Genomic DNA, 7,970 nt, shown 5'->3' with positions numbered 1-7,970 from the left:
GTCTCGCGCCGTCCGGTTCATCGTTCGCGGTGTCAACTGGCGTGTCGCGAGACGTCCTGCCGGCGGGTCGTTCGCAAGGGCGGCCCAAATTGCCCCGCCGCGGTGCTCTTCACTGAGTGTCGAGGTGGGCCGGCACTTTTACTTTGAACAAACTAAGGTGCTTAAAGCAGGCTGAAATTTTGCCAGAATATTTTATGCATGGAATAATGAAACAGGACCTCGATTCTATTTTGTTGGTTTTCGGAACCTCGAGGTAATGATTAACAGGAACGGATGGGGGCATTCGTATTGCGACGTTAGAGGTGAAATTCTTGGATCGTCGCAAGACGGACAGAAGCGAAAGCATTTGCCAAAAACGTTTTCATTGATCAAGAACGAAAGTTAGAGGTTCGAAGGCGATCAGATACCGCCCTAGTTCTAACCATAAACTATGCCAGCTAGCGATCCGCCGACGTTCCTCCGATGACTCGGCGGGCAGCTTCCGGGAAACCAAAGCTTTTGGGTTCCGGGGGAAGTATGGTTGCAAAGCTGAAACTTAAAGGAATTGACGGAAGGGCACCACCAGGAGTGGAGCCTGCGGCTTAATTTGACTCAACACGGGAAACCTCACCAGGCCCGGACACCGGAAGGATTGACAGATTGAGAGCTCTTTCTTGATTCGGTGGGTGGTGGTGCATGGCCGTTCTTAGTTGGTGGAGCGATTTGTCTGGTTAATTCCGATAACGAACGAGACTCTAGCCTGCTAACTAGGCGTATTAGACATCCTCAAAGGCCCCCGGCTTCGGTCGGTGGGTTTTTACTGTCTGCGTACATTATATTCTTCTTAGAGGGACAGGCGGCTTCTAGCCGCACGAGATTGAGCAATAACAGGTCTGTGATGCCCTTAGATGTTCTGGGCCGCACGCGCGCTACACTGAAGGAATCAGCGTGTCTTCCCTGTCCGAGAGGACCGGGTAACCCGTTGAACCTCCTTCGTGCTAGGGATTGGGGCTTGCAATTGTTCCCCATGAACGAGGAATTCCCAGTAAGCGCGAGTCATAAGCTCGCGTTGATTACGTCCCTGCCCTTTGTACACACCGCCCGTCGCTACTACCGATTGAATGATTTAGTGAGGTCTTCGGACCGGTACGCGGTGGCGTTTCGGCGTCACCGCTGTTGCTGGGAAGATGACCAAACTTGATCATTTAGAGGAAGTAAAAGTCGTAACAAGGTTTCCGTAGGTGAACCTGCGGAAGGATCATTAACAAGATTTGTTTTGTGCGTATTTCATTATACAAACAAAAACATAAATCAAGTTTTAGAAACCGAAACCGTCATCGTCGATCAAGCAGTTGGCTCGAGGTAGCTTCAATCGATCGGATTAGCCTTCCTTAACATTTTGTGGGAGCGGCGCCGTGAGATAATAGTGAGCTATCACGTTGCCCGATCGACGTTAAACATCTGGTCGGCGTCTCCTCTTGGCTTACGTCCGTCGTTTCAGAACGATCGCAGATTATGTGAGCATTTGGTTAGACGATTATGACCGGAACCCTATATGGATGCGATCGTTTAGACCGATTATCCGGGTACCTAGAACGCACGTAGAGTTTTGTGGTTGGGCGAAGTTTCGTGATGTGCACGGAACGAGGAGCCGGCCGCTGGCTTTGCGTTCGTGTGGTTGGGCGAAGTTTCGTGATGTTTACGAGATGAGGAGCCGGCCGCCTATGTCGGCGTTTGTGGTTGGGCGAAGTTCCTTGACGGAACGAGGAGCCGGCTGCTTATGCTGACGTTCGTGGTTGGGCGAAGTCTTGTGATATCCTCGAAACGAGGAGCCGGCCGCACGTGTGTGCAGCCTTCGTTGTAGGTCCATGTTTAGAGATGCTCACGAAATGAGGAGCCGGCCGCTTATGTCGGCGTTTGTGGTTGGGCGAAGTTCCTTGATGGAACGAGGAGCCGGCTGCTTATGCTGACGTTCGTAGTTGGGCGAAGTCTCGTGATGTGCTCGGAATAAGGATTCGAAGCGCTTGGATTGCCGCGTTCGTGGCTGGGCGAAGTTTCGTGTTTGGCACGGAACGAGGAGCCGGCTGCAGGTTTTAAAGATTCTCGCCCGAAATCGATCAGTCGTTACCGTTGTCTACGGACTTCGGTAGGACGATCTATTCCAGGGACGAAGACGTCGACGTTGTGCGACGCCCGTTACATTAGCGTTTTTATGCTCTTTCGGGATTGTCTGCGACGTTTGTCTCCGTCCGAATTTTTTACGATAATTGTCACTAGATTAGTACGCAAACTAGTTGAACCGAAGATTTTGCGCCGATCGACTGACGTATTGACCCTTCAGTGGGTCGTCTCAGTCATTGGAATGTCATTCTCGAGGAGGTTCGCAGTTGGCGTCTCGTATTTCGAGGGAAAGTCCATTGCGACTAGTACCGAGAAATCGAACATAAAAGATTACCCTGAACGGTGGATCACTTGGCTCGTGGGTCGATGAAGAACGCAGCTAATTGCGCGTCAACATGCGAACTGCAGGACACATGAACATCGACATTTCGAACGCACATTGCGGTCCTCGGACACTGTCCTCGGACCACTCCTGACTGAGGGTCGGTTCCATTACAAAGACTGCCCGGCCAGACGTTATGGCTTGACGAAGTGACGACGTAAAGGTCGTCTAACGTTGATCCTGTACCGAAGGTCATTTGGGCGAGTTGGACGGTTTGCCGCGTGACGATCAACGTTCTGTCGTTTCGACGCCTCGTGTGTTGGAATGATGAGGAGTTGTTTTCGTAACGCGCCGTCTTGAATTGCGAAAGCATATATTGTGGTGTCGTGGTATTGCTCGATCTGCGCCCATGACTGTAGACATGCGATCGTCGTGTCCGAGAAATCTGAACGACGTCCGATCGCTTTAATGTGCCAGTTGTCGCGCGTTGCGGATGAGCTTTCATGAGCGCACCCCCGAAACACCGAAGCACTTTGCTTGGATTCGCATGATCCGCCATACGGAGCAGGAGATAATAGACGCCTTTGAGTAGGCTAACTCCCTCGCGTAAGGTACGTGATTTTATGAGCCGCCAAAGGTTAGTTTCGGAACGTTTCGATGATTTGAACATACGACCTCAGGACAGGTGAGACTACCCGCTGAATTTAAGCATATTATTAAGCGGAGGAAAAGAAACTAACTAGGATTCCCTTAGTAGCGGCGAGCGAACAGGGATTAGCCCAGCACTGAATCCCGCGATCGTAACCGGTCGCCGGGAGATGTGGTGTTTGGAAGGATCCATTATCTGGCGAGTTCGCGGCGCGTTCAAGTCCATCTTGAATGGGGCCATCGCCCATAGAGGGTGCCAGGCCCGTAGCGACCGCTGCGGCTTGCTAGAGGATCTCTTCTTAGAGTCGGGTTGCTTGAGAGTGCAGCCCTAAGTGGGTGGTAAACTCCATCTAAGGCTAAATATAACCACGAGACCGATAGCGAACAAGTACCGTGAGGGAAAGTTGAAAAGAACTTTGAAGAGAGAGTTCAAGAGTACGTGAAACCGTTCAGGGGTAAACCTGAGAAACCCGAAAGGTCGAATGGGGAGATTCATTCGCGCCTGTTGTTGGGATTTACTGACTGTGGAAACGGCGACGTTCGCGTTGGCTGTTCCCTTCGGTTCATCTCCGGCTTCGGACGCGTGCACTTCTCCCCTAGTAGGTCGTCGCGATCCGTTGGGTGCTGTTCTACGGTCTCGAGTGTAGCCCGTGAGCTCGGATTTTCCGATGTTTACGGACACTGGGTTTCCGAACAGCTCGCTCGACGGTTTACTGATGGCGGGAGGCCGCGACTTAGTTCGCGTCCGGCCCGTGGCAAGTATGTGAATTGTGATGGCGATCGGACCTAGTGCCGATTCCGTCCGTTTGCGACTGTTCGCCGCGGTGTTCTTGGACAGACCTCTTGAAACGCCGATCAGCGACGCTATTGCTTTGGGTACTTTCAGGACCCGTCTTGAAACACGGACCAAGGAGTCTAGCGTGTGCGCGAGTCATTGGGAATCACTAAACCTAAAGGCGCAATGAAAGTAACGGTTCACTTTATGTGAACTAAGGGAAGATGGTCGGTCTCCATGACTGACCCGCATTCCCGGGGCGCCTCATTCTCATTGCGAGAGGAGGCGCACCAAGAGCGTACACGCTGGGACCCGAAAGATGGTGAACTATGCCTGGTCAGGACGAAGTCAGGGGAAACCCTGATGGAGGTCCGTAGCGATTCTGACGTGCAAATCGATCGTCGGAACTGGGTATAGGGGCGAAAGACTAATCGAACCATCTAGTAGCTGGTTCCCTCCGAAGTTTCCCTCAGGATAGCTGGCGCTCGTTGCATACGAGTCTCATCCGGTAAAGCGAATGATTAGAGGCATTGGGGTCGAAACGACCTCAACCTATTCTCAAACTTTAAATGGGTGAGATCTCCGGCTTGCTTGAATGTGAAGCCGCGAGATTTCGGATCAGAGTGCCAAGTGGGCCATTTTTGGTAAGCAGAACTGGCGCTGTGGGATGAACCAAACGCCGAGTTAAAGCGCCTAAATCGACGCTTATGGGATACCATGAAAGGCGTTGGTAACTTAAGACAGCAGGACGGTGGCCATGGAAGTCGGAATCCGCCAAGGAGTGTGTAACAACTCACCTGCCGAAGTTACTAGCCCTGAAAATGGATGGCGCTGAAGCGTCGTGCTTATACTCGGCCGTCAGTGGCATGTGCGGTCGCCCTTCGGGGCGGTCATGAAGCCCTGATGAGTAGGAGGGTCGCGGAGGTGAGCGCAGAAGGGCTGGCCGTGAGGCCGTCTGGAGCCGCCTTCGGTGCAGATCTTGGTGGTAGTAGCAAATACTCCAGCGAGGCCCTGGAGAGCTGAGGTGGAGAAGGGTTTCGTGTGAACAGCCGTTGCACACGAGTCAGTCGATCCTAAGCCCTAGGCGAAAGCCGATGTTGATGTGGCGTTGTTAATCGTGTTTATAAGTGGTGGCAGAAATGCTATGCATCTTGACGCGTGACGCACGCCCGTCGGGCGAAAGGGAATCCGGTTCCTATTCCGGAACCCGGCAGCGGAACCGAAATTAAACCGGGCCCTCGTAAGAGAGTTCGTCGGGGCAACCCAAAAGGACCCGGAGACGCCGTCGAGAGATCCGGGAAGAGTTTTCTTTTCTGCATAAGCGTTCGAGTTCCATGGAATCCTCTAGCAGGGAGATATGGTTTGGAACGCGAAGAGCACCGCATTTGCGGCGGTGTCCGGATCTTCTCCTCGGACCTTGAAAATCCGGGAGAGGGCCACGTGTAGGCGTCGCGCCGGCTCGTACCCATATCCGCAGCTGGTCTCCAAGGTAAAGAGCCTCTAGTCGATAGAATAATGTAGGTAAGGGAAGTCGGCAAATTAGATCCGTAACTTCGGGATAAGGATTGGCTCTGAGGATTGTGGCGTGTCGGGCTTGTTGGGGAAGTGGGTCACGGCTAACGTACCGGGCCTGGGCGAGGTGATGCGTTTCGCTTGCGTTACGTTTGATCCGAGCTCGGTCCCGCGTCTTGGCCTCCCGCGGAATCGTCAAGCTTCGAGACCCCGTGAGTGCTCGCAAGGGTGCTCTGGGTAATCTCTGCGGCCGTCATCTAACAATCAACTCAGAACTGGCACGGACTGGGAGAATCCGACTGTCTAATTAAAACAAAGCATTGCGATGGCCCCAGCGGGTGTTGACGCAATGTGATTTCTGCCCAGTGCTCTGAATGTCAACGTGAAGAAATTCAAAAAAGCGCGGGTAAACGGCGGGAGTAACTATGACTCTCTTAACTCTTAACCAGTTAACCCTGGACCGTCCACTTCCAACTCGGACAATACTTACCCCTGTAGATTCTCCAACTGCGACAGGAGATTTACAACTGCCACTGGAAGAGGTGTGCATGAAAGGCGTGCCCATGCAGATGCAAATGACGTCAGGCAGCTGCAAAAACAGGAAAATAAGAAGGAAAGATGGACAGAAGAAGAAAAGAGATTGATGGCCAGAAAGGAAGCACAACTGACCAAGGAAGGATATAGATTCATAAATCAGGAATTGATTAAACATTTCAATAGAACATTGGAATCTATTAAAGGACAGCGTAGACAACAAGAATATAAAAACTTGGTCCAAGAATATCTGAAAGAGGGAGTAGATGCAAGTAATGGTAGTGACAGTGAACAGGAACAGGCAGTGGATGAGGTATCGAGAGAGAATACCAGAGATGAAGATTCTAATGACAAAGTTAGAAATATACTTACCGAACATCTGGTTAATTTGCCACCACTAACACATAGTGGCTTTAATGCAGTATGGATGAATAGGATCTGCTACATGGTGAAGGATCAACCAATACCTAGGGTCCTCACTGAGATCACAGCATACCTGCTAGAAACGTTCCCAGCTGTAAATAAAAAGAAAAACTCAAATAACTTAAATAACCCGCCGAACACAAACAATTCATCAAAAAAGAAGAAGAGGCGTGAGGACTATGCAAGGGTACAGGATATGTGGAAGAAAAAGCCAGGAAAATGTGTGAAAAGGATATTGGAAGATGATCTGGAGCGGAATGAAGGAATGAATAAGAACATCATGGAACCGTATTGGAAAGCGGTCTTCACGCGTGACATTAGATCATCGCCGAATCTACCTAAGGCGCACAGAGTTGAAGAAGATCTGTGGAACCCAATTACTGAATTGGAAATTAAGGTGGCTCTACCGAAAGGTTCCTCGGCACCCGGACCAGACGGTTTAACAAATAAAAAGTTAAAGGAGGTTCCACACGACATCCTTGCGCGTTTGTTCTCATTGTTCATGTGGTGCGGACAACTACCACAACATCTATGCTTGTCGAGAACCGTTCTTATACCGAAAAAGAAAAATGCCGAAGATCCAGGCTTATATCGTCCTTTAACAATGTCATCAGTTATGGTAAGACTGTTTCACAAAGTTTTTGCAAACCGCCTAAGCAAAATTGAAATGGACGAGAGACAAAGAGCGTTCAGAAAAACAAATGGATGCGCAGAGAACATAGCGTTACTGGATATGGTGCTAACTCAACATAGAAAGAAGACAAAGAAGCTATTCCTGGCGGTAATAGATATGGCCAAAGCCTTTGATTCTATCTCTATTAATGCTATCATTAACATCTTACGTGCCAAAGGACTACCTGATGCGATGGTGAACTACTTAAGGGCGATTTATGATTCAAGTGAGACCGTGATTGACCACGCAGGTTGGTGTTCCGCAGGAATACACCCGACGTGCGGGGTCAAGCAGGGTGATCCACTCTCGCCCATATTGTTTAATCTGGTAATAGATGCAATGCTTAAGCAGATCCCCAAAGAAATAGGAGCCGAAATGGAGGGATCAATAATAAATGTGCTGGCATTTGCAGACGACCTGGTATTGATGGCTTCAACTGAAAAAGGATTGCAGACCCTGATGGACAACACCGCTGAATTTTTGAAGAACTGTGGCCTGGAGATTAACCAAGGCAAAAGCTCCACAATAGCGATTAAAACAATACCAAAAATGAAAAAGATCGCGATAGATCCGTATTGTACATTTAAAATCCAAGGTACTACATTAAGAGCATTAAAAAGAACGGACGAATGGGAATACTTGGGGGTGTTGTTCATATCAGAAGGCGCCTCTAAACAAAATCAAATTGAAATACTGGAAAAACAACTCACCAGTATCAGCAAGGCGCCACTCAAGCCACAGCAAAGGATGTGGGCTCTCAGAAATGTACTGATCCCAGGGCTGACATATAAACTGGTCATGTCCAGAGTCCGTTTCGGGTACCTGAAGAAAATAGATAGAAAGATAAGGTTGTATATTAGAAAATGGCTGCACTTACCTCATGATACTCCAAATGGTTACTTCCATGCTTCTGTCCAGGATGGTGGTTTAGGAGTCCCCTCTCTCCGTTGGAAGGGTCCGCTGCTGCGACTTGAATGCTTGAA

General features: G+C 49.9%; 1 non-coding gene and 1 pseudogene across 1 annotated transcript; both read left to right on the top strand.

The window, feature by feature from the left end:
* The first annotated feature begins 2,431 nt into the window (after nt 1-2,431).
* On the top strand, nt 2,432-2,586 carry LOC123687215. The gene has a single exon (XR_006748953.1). It is a non-coding gene; the product is annotated as a 5.8S ribosomal RNA (ribosomal RNA).
* A 507-nt stretch (nt 2,587-3,093) lies between these two features.
* The window catches only part of LOC123688197, a 7,243-nt pseudogene continuing 2,366 nt past the window's right edge, over nt 3,094-7,970 (top strand).

The sequence above is a fragment of the Harmonia axyridis genome, chromosome X (genome assembly GCF_914767665.1).
Source record: "Harmonia axyridis chromosome X, icHarAxyr1.1, whole genome shotgun sequence".
NCBI lineage: Eukaryota > Metazoa > Arthropoda > Insecta > Coleoptera > Coccinellidae > Harmonia > Harmonia axyridis.
Note: the sequence above shows the minus strand (reverse complement) of the source record. Positions and strands in the feature narration are given on the sequence as shown.